Below are 11,721 nucleotides of genomic sequence, written 5' to 3' on the forward strand. Positions count from 1 at the left end.
CACAATCCAGTCCATGTCTTGTCTGTCACCTTTCGTCTACGTCATCTCGGCGGGAATCATAAATACGTCTGTGTGTACACTGCATTAAGCCTTGTCTTGTGCTCTGTGATTTGTGTTGTGTAGATTGAATTCTGTCTGTTTGCCTGGTTTTGACTTTGTTATATTCCTACTTCGACTTTGAGTTTGTTTTTGCCCCTTTTTGAATACTGACGTTAGACCTGTTGTAAAATATTGTAAACACTGTGTATATATTTCACCAGAGTAGGGTTGGCTGCCGTTTGTTTTGGGAGTGGGTTTTGTGTGTGTTTTTTGTGTATAGATGGGGAGTACGGCAAGGTATTGTCTTTTGTTTCCTTTTGTTTCACATAGGTAAGTTAGAGCTGTTTGTGGGTCAGTTAGGAAGGGTGTTTGTTTGTTATTTTTGTCGGCATAAGGCCATTTTGAAGTTTTTTATATATATATATATATATATATATATATATATGTTCTATTCATTATACATTCTGTGGTTCCGTTTGTTTCACCATTTACATCTCTGTTACAGTTATTCCCTTCTCATACATCAATTCCAACACACACCTCATTCTGTTACGGCTCAACCCTAGACTGGGTCGTAACAACAGTCTCTGAGGTGTGTTTGTTTCTGTGTGATGTGTGTGATGTCAGAGGGCCTTAGTGTAATGTATGTAATTTGTGAGCAGTGATTTTAAAATCAGACAGACTCCTTCAGAATAATAATATTGTATATTACTATATATATTATATACTATAAACTTGTATATTACAGGTGCTGATCATAACATTAGAATATCGTGAAAAAGTTGATTTCAGGCCCCTCCCAATAATAGAGACCCAGCATGAATTCTAGAAATCACAAATGCACCTATAATTCAAAAACGCTTTCCCCAAAAATTCCAAAACTGCACATGCTTGATCAGTATGAGGATCAGATGACATGATTAAATTGTGGTGCCACTGCAATCCTAGATTGTGCTATAACACAAAAAAGCCCATTTAATCGGTATTGTCCAATTGTAGCGCCCCCTTTTGGTGGATTGGAGTCATATTGTATATGTTTTTTCATAATAAGGTCATACAAAGGTTTTTCAAATTTGGTCTTGATTGGGCTTAATTTGTTTGATTACAACTGAAAGAATGTTTAAAGCGCCACACACTTCAATTAATTGATATATTACAACAACAGTTTGTCCAAATGTTGAACTTTTTTTTATAATTATTGATCTACAGACTGCAGATTCTAACAAGGTTAATTGTTTGGGAATAGAGCGAAATTCCACAGACTAGTTAGAAAAGATTCAATTTTAAACAACTGGCGATTGAGAAAACACGATGCATTTTTTTGACAACACTTGCAACTATAAAGTTGTGAGGCCCTCTGCAGAGTATACAGAGAAGTAAACTGCGTGTCGATACGCTTAATTTTCGCTGAGAAATATCATATTTTCTTGATATAGCGCCCCCTAGTGGCTATCGTTACGAACATTTTTATGCACTTAGGGAGTGCTCCCAGGAACATACCAGTCAAATTCCATGATGATTGGACCTTGTTAAGGTAGTCAAACAGGTGCTAACATCTGATTGGCCGATGACGATCACAATTTTGCCCGAATCTAATTGTCCTTAATTTTCCACTTATAGCTTTGCCCAGAGAAGCAGCATGCCGAACGGCAGTCCGATCCGCCTTGCGGATGCTGAGATATACACTTGTAGCATTTACAGCGCCCCCTATATGAATATTGGCTCCTCATTTGACATGCTACCTCAGAATCATATCTGGAAGTAGAATATGAAATTTGAACACATTGGAGTAAAGTATGAAATTGTTATAAATTTGTAAGTAAAACATACGATAAGCCGAAGAGGTTCATTTGCATATGGTGGCCATATTGAATCGAAATTTAAACTTTTTTTTGATAATTATTAACCTTCAGACTCCTGCGAACATTTTGGCACCAAGCTCAAGAGAATTGGACAAAAATCCCCGGACTAGTTCGCAAAAGTAGGTTTTGCAAACTATGCAAATTAGCATGATAATAACGTTGGAAAAATGAAATTTTGACTAACCCGTTTTTGATTTGTCAGGACCCAAAGAATCAGTGGAAAAAAAGATTTTGTCTCTACGCCTCACGGTGTAGGAGATATGAACCTAAATGCGTTTCACTTCGCTATAGCGCCACCATTAGGCCAATCAGTGTAATTTGTGTTGTCCTCCGAGATGCACACAAACTACATCTACCCTCCAAGTGGGAAGTCTGTACGACCTACGGTCTCTTCCGCACAATGACTTTTACAGGAGAAAAAGAATAATAAGAAAAACCGGTACAAAAACAATAGGGTTCTACGCACTGAGTGCTTGAACCCTAATAAGTCTGTCTGACGTTACTCATTTATTTAGTCACAGTAATATGCCATGTAATAAATTAGCATCAAAATGCTTACGTTTTTAACTAACCCGTTAGTATACACCCCAGAATAGCAACGTGTGCAGAATCTAAGGTGGGAATATGTTTTGAAGGGTGTACATTGAGAAATATGTAAAAAAAAAAAAACTGCAGGTGCTTGGTAAAATTTTGGTCAAAACATGAGCAAAATTCAATAGCAAACTCGACTTGCCATAGTCCGCTATTGCTGTAAATATGGGACGGAGTTGACGCAGCTTGTTTTTCTCTCTCTCCGGCTCTGTGTACGAACAAAAATGTTGTTGAGATACCTCTGAGCAGAATTTTTTCCCCTCTTCCTCTTCCTCTGTGTCTTTAGTTCTTTATTTAATTCTTTAAAATTAAATTAGTAATTTTATTTAATTCTTTAAAATGTACAAACTTAATATTTTACTGCATAGATCACTTCATGAAATAACGGGAGGCCATATACTAGTAAATATTTTTATTTATTGAGTTAATTCATAATAAACAATTTAATTTCATTCAATACATCAAAATGGCATTTGTCAATTCACAATACTAAAATGTATTGTCATGCTGAAGCAAAGACTCCTCCAACATGTATGCACACACATTCACACACCGGCCACATCATTATGTACATCTAGCATGTATCGAGACTCATTTTCCATTTTATCAGCTCTATTTACTGTAGAGGAGCACTTTGTAGTTCTATAATCACAGACTGTAGTCCATCTTTTTCTCTGAGAAATTTCAATCTCTGCACTGCAGTGACATGGTCATGGTGTCACAAGACACAGCGGTGCTGCTGGAGATTTCAAAGCCCTCAGTGTCACGGCTGGACTGCGAATGGTCCACCAACCAAAAGCATCCTTGTACCAGTGTAACACACACTAACACACCACCACGACATCATTGTCACTGCAGCGCTGAGAATGATCCACCACCCAAATCATGCCTACCCTGTGGGGGTAATATGTGAGTCCTGACCATGGACAAACAAGGGGAATGGGAGATAAAGTATGCAGAGAAACAGGTGGACCATTGTCTGTAATTGTATAACTACAATGTGATATAATGTAGAAGTACCTAATGAAGTGGTCAGTGAGTACATTGAAGACAGTATTTATTCCTTTTTAAATTCAAATACTTACAAGAATGACTTAAAATTTTAAATTTACAACTAAAGCACCCAAACTTACTAAACACTGAAACTTGTGATTTGTTCATACAATCCTAATAATATCTGTGGGGGGAAAACCTGCAGGACTTACATTACATATGACACAGAAATACAGAAAAAACCTGAACTACACTGGATGATGTACTAAAGTTTGCAAAATATTGAATCTTATTTCAAATTCAATAAATATATTCAACTGTGAGAAGCTCAAGTAAATATCTGAGAAACAAATGTAAAGTCTACTCACAGAGAGAATTGAATACTCGCTTCAGCGTAATTGGAAGGAATCGTTCCTCCTTCATTTTATATACAAATGCTTCAAGGAATGTAAGAGTTTTTTAAAGTCCTTTAGGGTACTCCACCCCAAACACAAAGTAAGTGCTGAAGAGTACACCAAGGGCAAGCGAGACATCTGTACCGTCTTTCACCATGATCACCTTGTCCATGGTGACTTTCACCAAACTGTACTGCAAGGGAACTCCCTCCTTACAGCCACTTAAAATAATCTGTGGTGTGACGATGTCTAATGTGTCTGACTATTGACAGAAACAGAAAATGACCTGGTCACATTAAATAAATAAATATACCCAAATGTTACATTTGACTTTTTAAAAGAATCTTACTTCCTCAGCTGTGAAGAGAAGAGAGGAATCCTCACTGAACAGAGACGGAAGGCACAGGATGGCTGCCTCTAACTGCAGACCTATAATCAATTAAAAATATTATAAATCAAGGAGTGCCACTCCCAAGTCATTTTCAAGACACAAACTGAACTCATTGCACAACGTTTTGGAGGGGAAGGGCAAAATTTCTCCAAATAGACTTTAAATTCCTCATTGGTCTTTTAGCTTCAGTTTTCCCATGCATCTTTTTCAAGTGAGCATAAAAAAACCTAACGTTTGTAGATCCCACTGTAGCTACATGACTTACTACATGTTTGATGGCATAATATGTCATTTCAATAGTTGCCATGATCTACTGGTTAATCAATGGGAATATTTGGCAAAAGCAAATAAATATTGCAGGTAATGGTATAATGTTTTTGCCACCATCATGGCACTAGCCTTGCGCCCAATGATTCAGAGTAGGCCTGAACTGGATGAGCGGTTAGAGACAATGAATGAATGAATGAATGAACGGTTGTACTATTTAGACAAGGAAGTTTGGATGTTCTCACCTTTTTTTTTACAGGACCTTGTTGGCAGTCCTCAATGGTCTCCAGACATCTCTTAATCACTGCAGTGTGAGATGCTCGCAGTAAAATCATGGGGGCCATTTTGCTCAGCACTGTAGTGACTTGCTTGTCTATGTCAATGTGTTGGAGATCTTTCATTTCCAAAAGCAGCTGTTGGTGTTCAATATCCAAGTTGTTAATGTTACCATGTAACTAAACGTGTTAATTGCAAGACTAACAAATACATAAAACATACAATTTCAGGCAACTTAAGGCAAGGGAATTCCATTAAAATCTCTCTTGTAGAATGGGAGGAGATAGGTTCTTCTGTATCCTCTCGTCTTTGTCATCTGCTCTTGTAGAAACAACATATCTGGTCGGACCTTCTTTACCTCCTCAGCCATTGTCTTGACAATTTCGGTTATGTTTCTCTCCTCCATACACACTTCAGTTGGAAAAGCACCATTAACCTATATGAATTCACACAACCAACTTGAACTTACACAAGAGACAATAAGTGACATGTGAATATAGCTGTGTACTAAGTGAACGTTCTTTTGTACGTACAGCAGGTCTTCTCCCTGCTTTAAATTGTAATTGGACAACCTCAGATGTACGCTTTCTGCCAGAACCTGGAATTACAAACGTTGTTCTCATCCTGAGCACTTCATCATCGCTGATCAGCGGGCGTCTCTCCTTTTTGAACTTGTTCTTTAAGGACTCGTGCAGAGCATCCTAACAGAAAAACATGGCAAACACATGGATCTCATAAATCAATTTACACTGAAAACATATATAAGTGAGTAAATAAATTTTGAAAATATCAACTACTTACAAAACATGATCCAAAGTTCTCTCTCAGGCATGGGTATACGGTTATGAGTGAAGACAACAACTGAACATACTGGTTGTGTGAAGGGTACCTTGGATAAGATTAAGCAAATAATTAAAATATTACAGCATTTTTAATGTTTGATCTGACATGAATGAAAATTCTAACAAATACTCCTTTTGTATGGATAAAGACAAGTACCAGAATACACTTGCAGTGTTTTACTAGACAGCTGGTCAAATAGAGCCTGCAATGGAAGAGTCCTTGTTTTTGACTTCTTTGAGCTTTTGAGTTCAGGGTCTCTACGTTCCATCTTTACTGTTTTCCCCACATCCGGGAAAGTTACGGTGTGGAGAAGCCCCAAAGAAGCGTACCACCCAGACTGTTGCATGCCCAGAGTGAAGCATGGGGGTGGATCAGTGATGGTTTGGGCTGCCGTATCATGGCATTCCCTAGGCTCAATACTTGTGCTAGATGGGCACGTCACTGCCAAGGACTGCCAAACCATTCTTGAGGACCATGTGCATCCAATGGTTCAAACATTGTGTCCTGAAGGCGGTGCTGTGTATCAGGACGACAATGCACCAATACACACAGCAAGACTGGTGAAGGATTGGTTTGATGAACATGAAAGTGAAGTTGAACATCTCCCATGGCCTGCACAGTCACCAGATCTAAATATTATTGAGCCACTTTGGGGTGCTTTGGAGGAGCGAATCAGGAAACGTTTTTCCTCCACCAGCATCACGTAGTGACCTGGCCACTATCCTGCAAGAAGAATGGCTTCAAATCCCTCTGACCACTGTGCAGGACTTGTATATGTCATTCCCAAGACGAACTGATGCTGTATTGGCTGCAAAAAGAGGCCCTACACCATACTAATAAATTACTGTGGTCTAAAACCAGGTTTTTCAGTTTCATTGTCCAACCTCTGTATATATATTCACAAAATATAAGGAAAGCAATCTCTATTATTTTTGAGTTTTTGTGGAAAAACAAGACTCATTCAATCAAAAGGTCCCAGTTAGTGGAGAAATGTGATGAAGGTGGTATTAATGCATTAGACTTTGAAGCCATGGTCGGTACATTTAGGGATAATTGGCTAAAAACAGTTATTATGCAGCAAAATTCAATGTGGTTTCATATTCCTGGGTCCATTTTAAGAAACTGGGAGGAACTGAGTTCTTTATGAAGTGTGACTATGAAATTAGTGAGATTCCAGTTAAACTCACACTTCCATAAACACATTCTTCTTTTCTGGAAAATGATACTCAAACATCACTTCTCTCCTCATGAAGACACTTTATGGAATAATAGGGCAATCACAGTCAGTAAGAAGTCATTATTTAAAACAGATTTAATTTGTGTGTATTTTGTAAGAGTCAGAAAATGAACCTCTGGAACATTTGTTTGTTTCATTAGAAATTGGATTAATCTCAAACTTAATATTCCTTCCTTTGATGCTGATGCTATTTTATTTTTTTTATGGAAAACCTAAGTTCAGCTTTCTCTGACGCTATAAATGTAATCATACTCTTAGGAAAATACCTAAAAAAGTAAATAAATGAATAAATTCCTGATGCTCTGCAGATGTCTGTGGATTAGACCAAAGTGAGCTGAAGTCCTCTGAGCAGCTTCTCTGTGATATGATTGTTTCCGCTAAAGACATTTTTTGCAAATCATCTCACTCCCAGCAGCTCCAAATTCACTTGGATTCAATGCTTTATTCTCTTCAAAACAACTAAGGACCATGTACAGAAAATGCCACATTTACCTCTGTTCCCTGTAGAGGGCGAATTTACTCAGTTTCTCACTGAACATCAATAATGTTTATCAATTTTGAAATAAACCTTTCTGTATTTTTAAACAGATCTAACAGGAACAGTGTTGTTTCAGTTGAGGTCAGCAGTGGTCAGTCACCAGAGGAACAGCAGCTAAAACTGCTGCAGGAGAAATGATGGTAAGTAAAGTCTAAATTCAAGTGTTGAGTAGAACTTTAAATATTCAACTCTGAAACACAAAGTACTGTCTAGAACAGGCCGGATGTTTAAACTGTGGAATGTGGAAATGGGGTTGGGTTCTAATTAAATGAACTGTCTGTAAATAATTTTTAATCGCTGTTTCACAGGAAATTCCTTTAACTGAATTCATCTAGAAGAGAACTTTGTTCTGGACGGAGACACAGTGGTCCAGGAGGAGGAGAGAATGATGGACTTGTTCACTGCTGGGGGATAAAACAAGGTTATTCTCTGTAAATAAAAGGTTAGATTTTGTTGCTGCTGCTCATCAAAACTGGTCTTCAAAAGTCAGTGATTGTTGAGGTGCATGAGGGGATTATTATTGTTCCCTTCCTTTAGCAGTGGAAAATGCTCTAATAAGTAAAGGCTTGAATGAAAGTAGACCTCTGATCGTGGACAGGGCATTAGACAGAGGGGTCATTGATGATGATAGAAGGCTATTTTCACCACAGAGATCTGGAGTAATTATTTTAAAAACCCTCTCTACAGATCACCTCCGTCCTGAGACTAAAGTGGTCTTAAGTTCAAGATGGTTGTGGATGTAGCACTAAGTTTTAAGATGAAGATGAATCAGTGTCACTTTTAAAGTGACTAAACCTCCTCTATCTGAGCTGCAGAGTAGTTAAACTCCCTGTGGAATTCCAAAAGAAGATATCAGTGAACATTTTGTGAATTCTTTGTGCTGACCCATATTCAACAGAGAACACATTTTAAAAAGCAGTCCATCATCTTTCTTCAGGTTAAAAAACGGTGGTCACATTAAAGCCAAAGCTGTTTGACTCATCTCCTGTCATACAGTAAATCAACTGTAGAAAACGAGATTGCTGCTTTGTGTGAAGTTTGTACAGTTTATCTCAGGATATTTTTAACAGCAAATGAACCAAATGTTTTCCATATTTTATAAAGCTGGAGTATTATGGGGAATATTATATTTATTAAGGACCTTTTTTGTATATTTATGGACAATGTTATTTTTCAAAAATGTTGAACTTGGCTGGTTTCCAACTCCTGTGATTTCACTTTTTAAATAAATACAATGTGAAAACTATTATATGTCCTTATCCACTCTTCTTTCCTTCCTGATTTACTGCACTGTAGATGGTTAGAGATTCATGTCGATGAATTTATTCCAACAATCTCCTTTATAACTACAGTGACCAATGATTGTAGACACTGATTAACGGCCTTCATTTCAGAAAACATTACTGGACAAATCAGTCTCCTGCAATAAATCTCATTTACTCTGAACATTTGGATGAAGATTTGATGGCGTTCAGCCACAAACCCTTGAGAGCTGAGGTTGTGGTTATTTCTGAATTACATCTTCCACTGCATCTCATCACTAACGTACAGTACTTGGTAGAAACATGTAGTAAACACTGACTCAAAGGAACATCAGCGTTCATTAAAGTCCATCTGCAGCTGTTTTTCTGAGCATAAAGCTGCTGTTAACACCAGCTACATAAAGTACACTTTCAAAAGGGTTTATGGACTAAGTGCAGCTTTGAGAGGACAGTTAGTCCTGTGTTTAATTACTGTTGTGTTTTCTGAATATGAAACGCTGACTCAAATCTATCATAAGAGAGAGTTTGTACATGAGGCCAAACAACCGTAGCCCAGTCGAGGGCTTTACCAGTCAAACGAGATACGTGTATAATCAGAGCATGGAAGGGAGTTATTAAAATATAAAGAGCATTGTAACAGAAACCCCCTGCATTTATCCATAGATCCATCGTATTTCTCCGGTTTACTCACGCTAGAAGGAGATGATGGACAAGAGGAAGGAAGAACATCAGCCGAGGCTGATAGTGGTTCGAGTAAAGGAGTGGGCTGTAGCTGATTCTCAGAAATCACCAACATTTGCTCTTCTTGTTGCCTCAGTAGAGTCACAGACTGCGGCAACTCCTGCAATATAGAGTTATGTTGTTCTAACAAACTGTCCTTGGCTACTAATAGCAGTTGTTAAATCACCAGAACCCGCCGTCTGCATTTAATGGAGAAGTATTCTGTCAGGATATTCAAACAGAATAGACACTCACGGGTTTTCAGCAGGAACAGGTTTACTTTACAGAAGTTTAAAGTACAATTAAGTCCAAAACACACTGTAATAAGAATGCAGTCAAAAACAAGGGGGAAGTCTAGAGAATACTAAATGAAAAGGCAGAGGTCAGCGGTCCGAATCCAAAAGACAGGGTCAGGAGAAGAATGGGTCATACACAGGATAGCTTTTACAATCAAGATAACACTCAGCATGCAACAGAATGGTTAACAATACTTCACAAACGGGAGATGTAGAAGCCTGGGTAAATATACTAAGTAATTGTGTATAAATATAAAACAGCTGTGATTCAAACCTCAGGTGACCCAGAGCACACAAAAGGGGTCCCATTGGTTGATAAAGTCATGTGACTGCCCGCTGAGCCATGGGAATTGAAGTCCTCAGATCAAGTCAAAGACTCAAATGGTAATGTGGTGTGAAGTGAGGGAGGAAGCGAGGCCTCCACAGAGACAGGTGTGACAGTAAGAGGTGGTTTAAATCATCCAACTGTAAATATCAGATCTAAACTTTTGTTTTTCATCCTGTTACTTGCCATCTGCTCAGGTAAATCAGCTCGTTTCAGTTCATAATGTTCTGTTAATGGGGTGTTGCCTGGTGGTTTCTGGTCCATTCCACACTTAAAAATAACTACAAAGGGTTCCTTGAGTGATGCCATAGAAGAACTTTTTTTTCATTCCATAAAGAACCATTTTTGATAAGAACTATTAAATGTGTAAAGAAACCTTAACATGGAGTGATGGATTTTTAAACCTTTAAATGTTTCTTCAGACTCACAAATGTCCCATATTTTCTATTTGTGGACTAGGAAAGATGGGTGTCACCATTAAATCACATGACCCACAGCCCCCATTTCAGGCCTATGATGAAGCACACACAAAGAACAATATATTTCATGCTCATTTAATTTACATTGGCGTGTATGTAGTTACTGTGCAGTTGCTTGTTGGTTTAGTGTTTGTTAATGTATCCAATGTCACTGCTATGTTGATACTATGTGGTTGCTATAGTGTTTCTGGGGAGACATTGCTGGATGATGCCAGGATTACGTCAGATGTTGTAAAAGGTGTTGGTAGGAAGAGTCTTTGGTAGTAGCCAGGGTCTTGCTAAGTGGTTTATATACTGAACTAAAATATAATTATTTTCAGTGTTATTCCAGGTGGTTGCTAGGGTTATGATTTCTGTGGTCTCTCTCATTGATGCTTGGTGTTTACTGTGGGGAACTGTGGTGTTGTCAGTGGCTGTATTAGGGCAGTGATGGTATGAATACTTTCTTACAGCTCTGAAAAAAGCAACATAGCAGTGTGGAGTGATACTGCAAATGTCCGCTAAACCCCAAATGGTAAATATATATCAACATTATGAAAATATATAATATGTATTGTAATATTATAAATATATTAAATATATTATTTTTTACCATATTATTATTATTATATATTAAAACATGTTTGTGAGTGTTATGTATTAATCATTAATGCTGCAGTAGTCTGATGTCCAGTTAGACTGTCACACCTTGGTCCTGTCATGTGTCTGTTTTCCCTACCATGTGCTCTTTATTATGGTTCCTGTTTCTGCCCTAGTCCTGCCTTAGCTCCACCTCCTCATCAGTGTGTCTCCTTTGTAATCCTGCCCCCTCGTTATCTGTCTCAGGTGTCCTTGTGTGTATTTAAGTTCCTTTATTTCAGAACTTCTTTGTTAGACATTCCACTTTCGCTCGTCTGATACTAAGTAACAAAGGCTTGTACTAATGTTTCTGTGGCCTGCAGGGGTAAGACATTTCTGATCTTGGTGATGTTGTGAAGATGTAAAAAAGCTGTCCTAGTGATACTGCCTATGTTCTGATATACCAGTTTAAAAGTCCTTGCTGGAACCCAGTGTCTTCCACCACTGTGTTACCCCTGTTGGGCAACATGGGCCGCAGGAGACATATTACATACCATAATACAGCGGCAAACAACAAACAAGACATAGAACCAAAAGTGAAGCACTCATGTGGCTAGTGACAGCAGGCTAGCAAGACAGTAGACTGGAA

General features: G+C 38.1%; 1 long non-coding RNA gene across 1 annotated transcript in view; it reads left to right on the forward strand.

Moving 5' to 3' along the window:
• LOC136695402 (uncharacterized) overlaps window positions 1–8,160 on the forward strand; it is a 77,162-nt gene extending 69,002 nt beyond the window's left edge. The window contains exons 2-3 of the long non-coding RNA XR_010802284.1: window positions 7,509–7,572; window positions 7,741–8,160. This is a non-coding gene — a long non-coding RNA (uncharacterized lncRNA). The remainder of the gene's footprint in view (window positions 1–7,508; window positions 7,573–7,740) is intronic.
• The last annotated feature ends 3,561 nt before the right edge of the window (window positions 8,161–11,721 follow it).

Source organism: Hoplias malabaricus, chromosome 4, assembly GCF_029633855.1.
Source record: "Hoplias malabaricus isolate fHopMal1 chromosome 4, fHopMal1.hap1, whole genome shotgun sequence".
NCBI lineage: Eukaryota > Metazoa > Chordata > Actinopteri > Characiformes > Erythrinidae > Hoplias > Hoplias malabaricus.